The sequence below is a fragment of the Lontra canadensis genome, unplaced genomic scaffold (assembly GCF_010015895.1).
Source record: "Lontra canadensis isolate GAN:19392208 unplaced genomic scaffold, GSC_riverotter_1.0 scaffold28, whole genome shotgun sequence".
NCBI lineage: Eukaryota > Metazoa > Chordata > Mammalia > Carnivora > Mustelidae > Lontra > Lontra canadensis.
Genome location: NW_022631022.1, coordinates 15,213,679 through 15,221,206, shown reverse-complemented (window position 1 = coordinate 15,221,206; position 7,528 = coordinate 15,213,679).

Below are 7,528 nucleotides of genomic sequence, written 5' to 3'. Positions count from 1 at the left end.
AGGATGGGAAGTCGGGGAGAGAAGGTTTGTTTTGTTTTCTCCATAAGGGTCTAAAGTTAGTCTGTGCTCTCTGGGGACTGTCATGGAAAGGGGGCATGTGTGCCACTGTTCGCGCATGGATATTTGGAAGAATGAAGAGGCCCATTTTTCAACTCACATTGGTGAGACACCTGCAAGAGGACCAGATTGGGGCTCCCCCACAACTCTCCACAGTTCATCTGGCTTGGGGAAGGACTTGGAGAGCCCAAGGTCATCTTGGACTATTTTGCTGATCCATCTGGACAGAGTAACTAAGACTTAGCTAAGAACTTCTGGGGAGTTGGTGGGGCTGGGAGATCCTTGTGTGACAGGCCAGTCTCTAGAGATGGGAGGTGGGGTTTCCCAAGCACAGGAGGGATGCCCGCCCCAGAGTGGGGAGGTTTGAGGGGGAAGCCTGTCTCTCCAGAAGGAAGGCACAGAATAAGGTCATGGCAACAAGATTGGTTCTGGAGAACATCCACCTAAAGAGTTTCCTCCTACGAAATGTTTAATTTTGTGGATGTTTTTTCACGTGGTATTAGTGGCCATTTACAATTCTCCCTCTTATACAATGTCACTTTAATTTTTCCAACCTTTACGAAAGTCTGATACATTTATTCATGTTTGTGTACTTATGTTGTGAAGAGAGCCAAGGACGCAATGAGTGTCTTCACCTGCCCAGAGGCCATTATTCAGGAAGGAGCAAGATGGACGTCGGGGGAGGCCTAGCCCCATGTTGACCTGAGTCATTCCCACACAGAACCCAGAGCCATCAGGAAGAGAGCAGGCCTCAGAGGGACAGAGGCCAGGGAAATTCGACATGGGAGAAGGGAGACAACCCCTGTTTCTCTCCCAGATATAGAGGGGGGTGACCCTTAAGATAGACAGGAAAGCCGTCATTTAGGTCACACCTTAAATTCCTTCATTACTGAGGTAAAGGGGGAAGAGGAGCTTGACTGAGAGGGCTGATCTAGAATATGATTTTAACTGAATTAGTTTGGGGTGGCACCAGGATCTTCAAGCAGAGACTTCCTATAGACATGAGGACATATATGGTAAAGAGAAGGTGGAAAATTTAAGACCAGAGGTAAAAATTGGAGAATCCAAGCAGTATGAAAACCTCCAGGCTTGACAGCTTTTGGAGACATAGGCCAAGTCCTAGCCTTCTATCTTCCACTTGAAGAAACTAAGACTCTGACAGGGGCAAGGGTGACTGATGTCCCCAGGGCTGTAGCCTGGTTTGGCTTAAGATCTATGACTTGATCCCACCTCTCCTGATTCCCAGTTCGGGTCTTATTTTTGTCTTTTTTCCCAGGTGTCATCCCAATCCTGGTAATTTCAACATTGACCATTGTGAACCCATGAAAGACTACATGTGGGGTCTGGGGAACTCACCAACCAATACCTTTTCATTGGGTTTTCTGGTGCTGATTAAAGGTGAGTTTTATCTTCTATTTTTCAAGAATCTATTTGTTTTGTTTTTAGTAGCAGAATGACCAATGTTTGTGTAGGCAGAGTTAAATCTGAGTCAGGACTCTCCCCTTTATTTTTAGTGTACTCCAAGACTTTAGGACAGCACAGGTGAAGTGTATTGAATGGTGTTCATTTAAAAGGGAACTTGAAATTGAGCCATGAGCTTGGCTGTGGTCCTCACACTAAGTGATCCCAACGGAGGCCGGCCTAACCCATTCACGGAGGAGACATTTGCTCATGCCCAAAGTGACCAGGGTTGAGAAGAGGAGAAAAAAGCAGGGAAGAGGTACAGAGACATCCAGGAAACAAATGGAATGCCCCCTTTGAATGGGAATTAGCTAACCAGGGACAGTGAAAGGGAGGAAGTCAAGGATTCTTAGAGCTGGGGCTTCAGTCTCTCTCCTTCTCCCTGCCTGTCTCCTGCAAGCTACCATCTGCACAGCCATTTTGTTGGCCTGGACTTGGGGGGCTGGGTTGGCAGTTTTGCTGCCCGCCAGAGGGTCCAGCAAACAGACACCCCTGCTGGTGCTTGAGAATCACCTCTTTTCTGCATTAAATGAGAAGCCACCTAAAGTGGTGACTCACGGGCCTTCCCACAACATTGACCACACTCATTTTCCAGTGTTTTCTGAGGTCAGAGCTGCCAGCCCTTCCCAGAGTGGGTAAGACTCGCTTGTCCGTGAGAGTTTGGGACAGCAAAGAAATGAGCTCCAGGGAGGTGCTCGGACTTGCCTGGGCCTCCTAGGCGGTGTGTTTATAGCAACGGGGCCCAAGCTGTAAGCCGGGGGGAGACTGGCAAGAAAGCTTCTGTGGTCTGGGTCAGGTCACCCTGGACTGGTGATCCTCTGAAGGCCTGCAGACACCACAAGTTGCTTGCTCTGAGACAGAAGGCACATTGGAAGAAGCCCGGTCCTGCATCACCAGAGTAAGCCAGGCAAGGAAATTCTGTTCAGCCACAAGACAGAGCAGCATTTTTAGAGATTTTATTTATTTATTTATTTATCTGTGAGAGAGAGAGAGAGAGATCGCATGAACTGGGGGGTGGGGGGCAGAGGGAAGAGAGCAGCAGAGGGAGAGGGAGAAGCAGACTCCCCTCACTGTTATATGTCCATTCTCCACACAGCAGCAAGGATGATCTTTAAGAAGCACAGATTCGTGTCCAAGTGTTTTTACAGCTCTCCCTGGGCTCGCCCATCGGACCTTGCTGACCTTACTATGTTTGCCACGCACTACCCCAGATCTTTGAGCTCCAGCCACAATGGTCCAGCTCTCGGTTCATTCCCCCAAGCACTTCCAGGTTGGGAGGAGGGGTGTGTGGAATCATCTGCGTTTACACCTGAAACCACCCATCAATCATTTTTAGTGCTTAAAAAAATTCACATACACTAAACTCGGCTTTTGTTGTACAGTTTTATAAAGTTTTACACAAGTATAGATTCTTGTAATCACTACCACAAATAGGATACAAAACAATTCCAACCCCCAGAAGAATTCCCTCATGCTATCCCTTTGTACTCAGTTTCTGTCTCCACTCCCCGGGGCAACCGCTGATCTGGTCCTACAGCTCAGCCTCGTCCACACTGTCATATGAAGGCGATCATACAACATATAATCTTTTTTCTTAAGATATTTATTTATTTATTTGAGAGAGAGTGAGAGAGAGAGACAGAGCCCAAGTGGGGGCAGGGTCAGAGGGAGAAGCAGACTCCCCGCTGAGCAGGGACTCGATCCCAGGACCCTGAGATCATGACCCGAGCCAGAGGCAGACGCTCAACCGACTGAGCCGCCCAGACGCCCCCCAACATAGAATCTTTAGAGAGTGGCTTCTTTCACTTAGCATAATGCATTTGTGATTACTCCACATTGTTGTGTAGCAATAGCTTGAGCTTGTCCCTAATCTGTGCTGAGTGGTATTGCACTGTGTGCATGTGTCACGGGACTTTTTGTTTTGTTTTGTCTTGGTTTGCTTTTCCAGTTTACTCATTGAAGAATATTTGAGTAGTTTCCAGTTTGGGGCGATTATGATTGATACTAAGTATAAACATTTGTGCACAGGTGTTTGGGTGAGTAGGTTTTCGCTTCTCTAGAGTAAATACCTGCAGAGGAGATGGCTGGCTCACATGGTCAAGTGTATGACTGACGTCATACGGCAATGTCAAACCGTTCTCCAGAACGCCTGTCCTACACCATACTCACCATACTGCGTTCCGCCAACCCCCCGTGGGAGTCCGGTCGCTCCACACCTTTGCCAGCACGTTGTATGATCAGAGTGTTTGCCTTAGCCTTTCCTGTATATATGTAATCACAAAGCATCGTGGTCTTTTTTTTTTTTTTTTAACATTTTATTTATTTATTTGACAGAGAGGGAGAGATACCACAAGTAGGCAGAGCAGCAGGCAGAGGGAGAGGGAGAAGCAGGCTGTCCGCTGAGCAGGGAGCCCGAGGCGGGGCTCGATCCCCTGAACCTGGGATCATGACCTGAGCAGAAGGCAGACACTCAACCGACTGAGCCACACAGGTGCCCAAAATAGGGTCATTCTGATCCCCCGACCATGGAAGCTTGAGCTGGACTCTGCCTGGGCCAGGTTCTGGGGGCTATGCTCAGTGTAGACACCAGGGGGCGACGAGAGAGAGCAAAGCAGTGGAAAGAATTTGCCTCTGCGACCGCCTCTGAACAGTCGTAACAAACTGACCTCAAACTCATTTTGTTTCTGTTTTGCTTTGTTTCTCAGAGAGGGAGAGAGCATGCATATGTATGCAGGGGGAGAGGGAGAATCCCTAGCAGGCTCCATATCCAGCATGGAGCCTGTCGCTGGGCTCAATCCCAAGACCCTGAGATCACGACCTGAGCCGAAATCAAGAGTCAGACACTTAACCAGTGAAAGCCACCCAGGTGCCCCTCAAATTCACCTTTGGAGATGCATTAACTACAAGCGCAGTGCTGAGAAGGCAGGTCGGAACCTATGGCACATTCCAGTAACCGACAAGAGCCAGGATCACTTGGGATTCATCTTTTGTTTCAAGCACGTTGGCTCACTGCTTCTTTTGCCCGTAGTATGGAATGTTTGTGGAATTTAATGGGATGTTTGCGTACAGTCGCAAGATACACATCTCGCTTGCTTCCGCTCAGCCCATTGCTGATTCCAAATCAGGGGTGTTGTGCAAACAGCTGCTCAAGCAGAAATTGCTCCGAGTGAAAGCATCTCACTTCACCCAGGGGCTGGATACACACTCCAGGCACGTGCCACACCACCGCATTTATTCCAGCCCCCAGAGCAAGGCGCGGCAGCATCCCGAAGGACAGACCTACCAAAAGGACCCTCATCTCGAGGGCTGCTTCATGAGGACCAAGTACTTAGGCTGTTGCCTACCGGGGTCCTTTTCCATTAAGGGAATGAGCACACATCAGGGTTGCAGTCAGGGTTGGGAATAAGGAGTTGACATTCCCTGGGTCAGCCCTGTCCTCCTTAGAATCCTGTCACTAGTTTCTCGGAAGCTTTTCCATTCTGTTTACAGCTCACAAGGAGGAGAACATGCAGCTGAAAACTACTGGGAAAAGCTCGTTCATTTTAAGGAAAGTCTTTAAAAATAATCAATGACCAATGTGTCTTCAGAGAGGACTTTTTTGTCTTTTTCAGTCCCGTGTGGCTGGAACCAAACAGAGCCTTTTTCAACCCGGCCACACCCTGGAGTGACGCAATAGTCCCTCAGACCCAGACACAGGCAGGGTCATCTCTCCGGATGTGAAGCTAGCCGGCCCGCTCCAAGGTTTCCCTACAGCCCCACAGCTGGTGGGTCTACCGAGCTAATGTCCCAAGAGCCTCGCCCCCAAGATGCATAGCACGGCAGCGGAGCATGAGCCAGTCTGGCCCTTACTCTGTGTTTGGAAAGAGGCAGCCAGCATTTATTTTTTTTTAAGTAGGGAATTGATGCAAACAGAACTCTAGTTAAGAAAGATGGGTTTGGGGGTGCCCGGGTGGCTCGGTGGGTTAAGGCCTCTGCCTTTGGCTCAGGTCGTGGTCCCGGGGTCCTGGGATCGAGCCCTGCACCAGGCTCTCTGATTGGCAGGAAGCCTGCTTCCTCCTCTTTGCCTGCCTCTCTGCCTACTTGTGATCTCTGTCTGTCAAATAAATAAAATCTTTAAAAAGAAAGAAAGAAAGAAAGATGGATTTTTTAAAAAGAAAGAAAGAAAGAAAGAAAGAAAGAAAGAAAGAAAGAAAGAAAGAAAGAAAGAAAGAGAAAGAAAAAAGAAAGAAAGAAAGATGGGTTTGGTGGCATTCTGGGATAGGTTAAGGAGGCGGACTAGAGACAGGGAGACCTTGAGAGGAGGGCAGATGAATGTAAATAAGCATCTGGGAACACGGGGAGCTCATAGGAAACATTCCAGGGCTCCAACTAACAGCTCTGAGCTGCTGATTGAATGTGTGTGGTAGGACGCAGAGAAGCTATAAATACCACAGCCTCACATTCTCCCAGTGTTTACCATGTGCAAGTTACTAAGCATTTTACAGGGATTAACTCAATAATTTTGCAAGTCGTATGTGGTAGGAATGATTATCATCCACCTTTTATGGGAGAAGAAACTGATGCTCAGAGAGGCTAGGTCATTTGCAGAGAGTCATTCAGATTTGAACCCAGGCTGTTGAACTCCAGAACCTGCATGCTTCATATAGACCACCCAGCCTCTTCCCCAGTCTGGGGGACATGAAAGATGGTGACGTCACTGGCTGAGAGGGGAACTCAGTGCGGGAGGGGGTCGGCGATGGGAGGGTGGTGTTGGATGTGTGTAGCGTTTTTTATGTTCGCCTGCACCATCAGTGGGAGATATCCAGCAGGCTTTGGGTTCCAGTGTGGAGAAGGAGCTGGTTCTCATTAAAAATAACAAAACATCTGTAAAAATACTGTTGGCTGGGTTTCCCAGTCAAGCTATTCAAGAGAGGTCTGCTGTGCTAACGAACAGGAAGCCCGGGCCCTGGCTGAAGGTTTGGCCAGAGACTTAGAGAGGTCAGGTTCATCAGCAGGTGCTCAGGGGCTCAGGACCACTGTGAGCGGGGAGGGGTGAAGTGTGCCTGTAATGTTCCACCAAAGACAGTGAGCTCAAGCTTGAAAAAGGAGGAGAGGATGGATGTCTCTAAGCCTTCCTCAGTTTACCCCACGGCCCCACGTCATTCAAACAGACCAGAGCTTCTCAATGCTGCTTGCCCATTAGACTCACCCAGGGAGTTTCAAAAACTACTCATCCCCAGGCCTCACCCCAGAACCAGTGAAATCAGACTTTCCCAGTGTGGAAACACAGGCAGCTCTGAAAAGCTCTCTAGGTGGTTCTAATGTGAGGCCGGGCTTAAGAACCAGAGCGAGGGAAGAAAGGTTTGTCCTTGGGGATGACCAGAGAGCAAGGTAATGACTAACACCTACAAAGTACTTTTTCATGCATCTAGCACTCTCCCATACAGGCCTTATGTAAGGAGCAGTTTAATGCCATCCACTGGTTGGATGGGAATCTGCGAATCCGAGAGAGAAGTGACTTGCTCAAGGTCAAAGTGTTATTTACCGGAAAAGTCAGGCCTACAACCCAGATCTGTTGGCCCCCAATTCAGGGTTCTTTCCAAAGGCCACACTGGGTAATACTTGCAGATAGAAGGCCAAGTTCTTCTGTATTCTCAGAAAAAGGTTAGGGTGCAGCCTTTTTTAAAAAGCAATTATGATCCACAGACATGAATCTAAAAATAGAGTTGCAGCTGGTGTGCTGGAGGGTCAAGGGCTGGAACAGCGTGAAGGTAGCCAGGCCAAGAGGTGGTGAGGCCCAGATGGCCCCACGGCCGACGGGAACGGCGGGGAGGCTGTGGGGAAGGACCGGCAAGAGGGTGAGTGGGGCCCAGTGAGGAGCGGGCATGGGGAGAGGCCTGGAGCTGGGCTGGGGCACGGCCCCCGGGGTGAGTGGGGTCCAGACGCAGGCCTTTGGGCCACCTACAGCTAACGGTGGTGGAAACGGCAAATCCAAATAATTCCCAGAGGTGCTTACCAGTTAATAGGAATT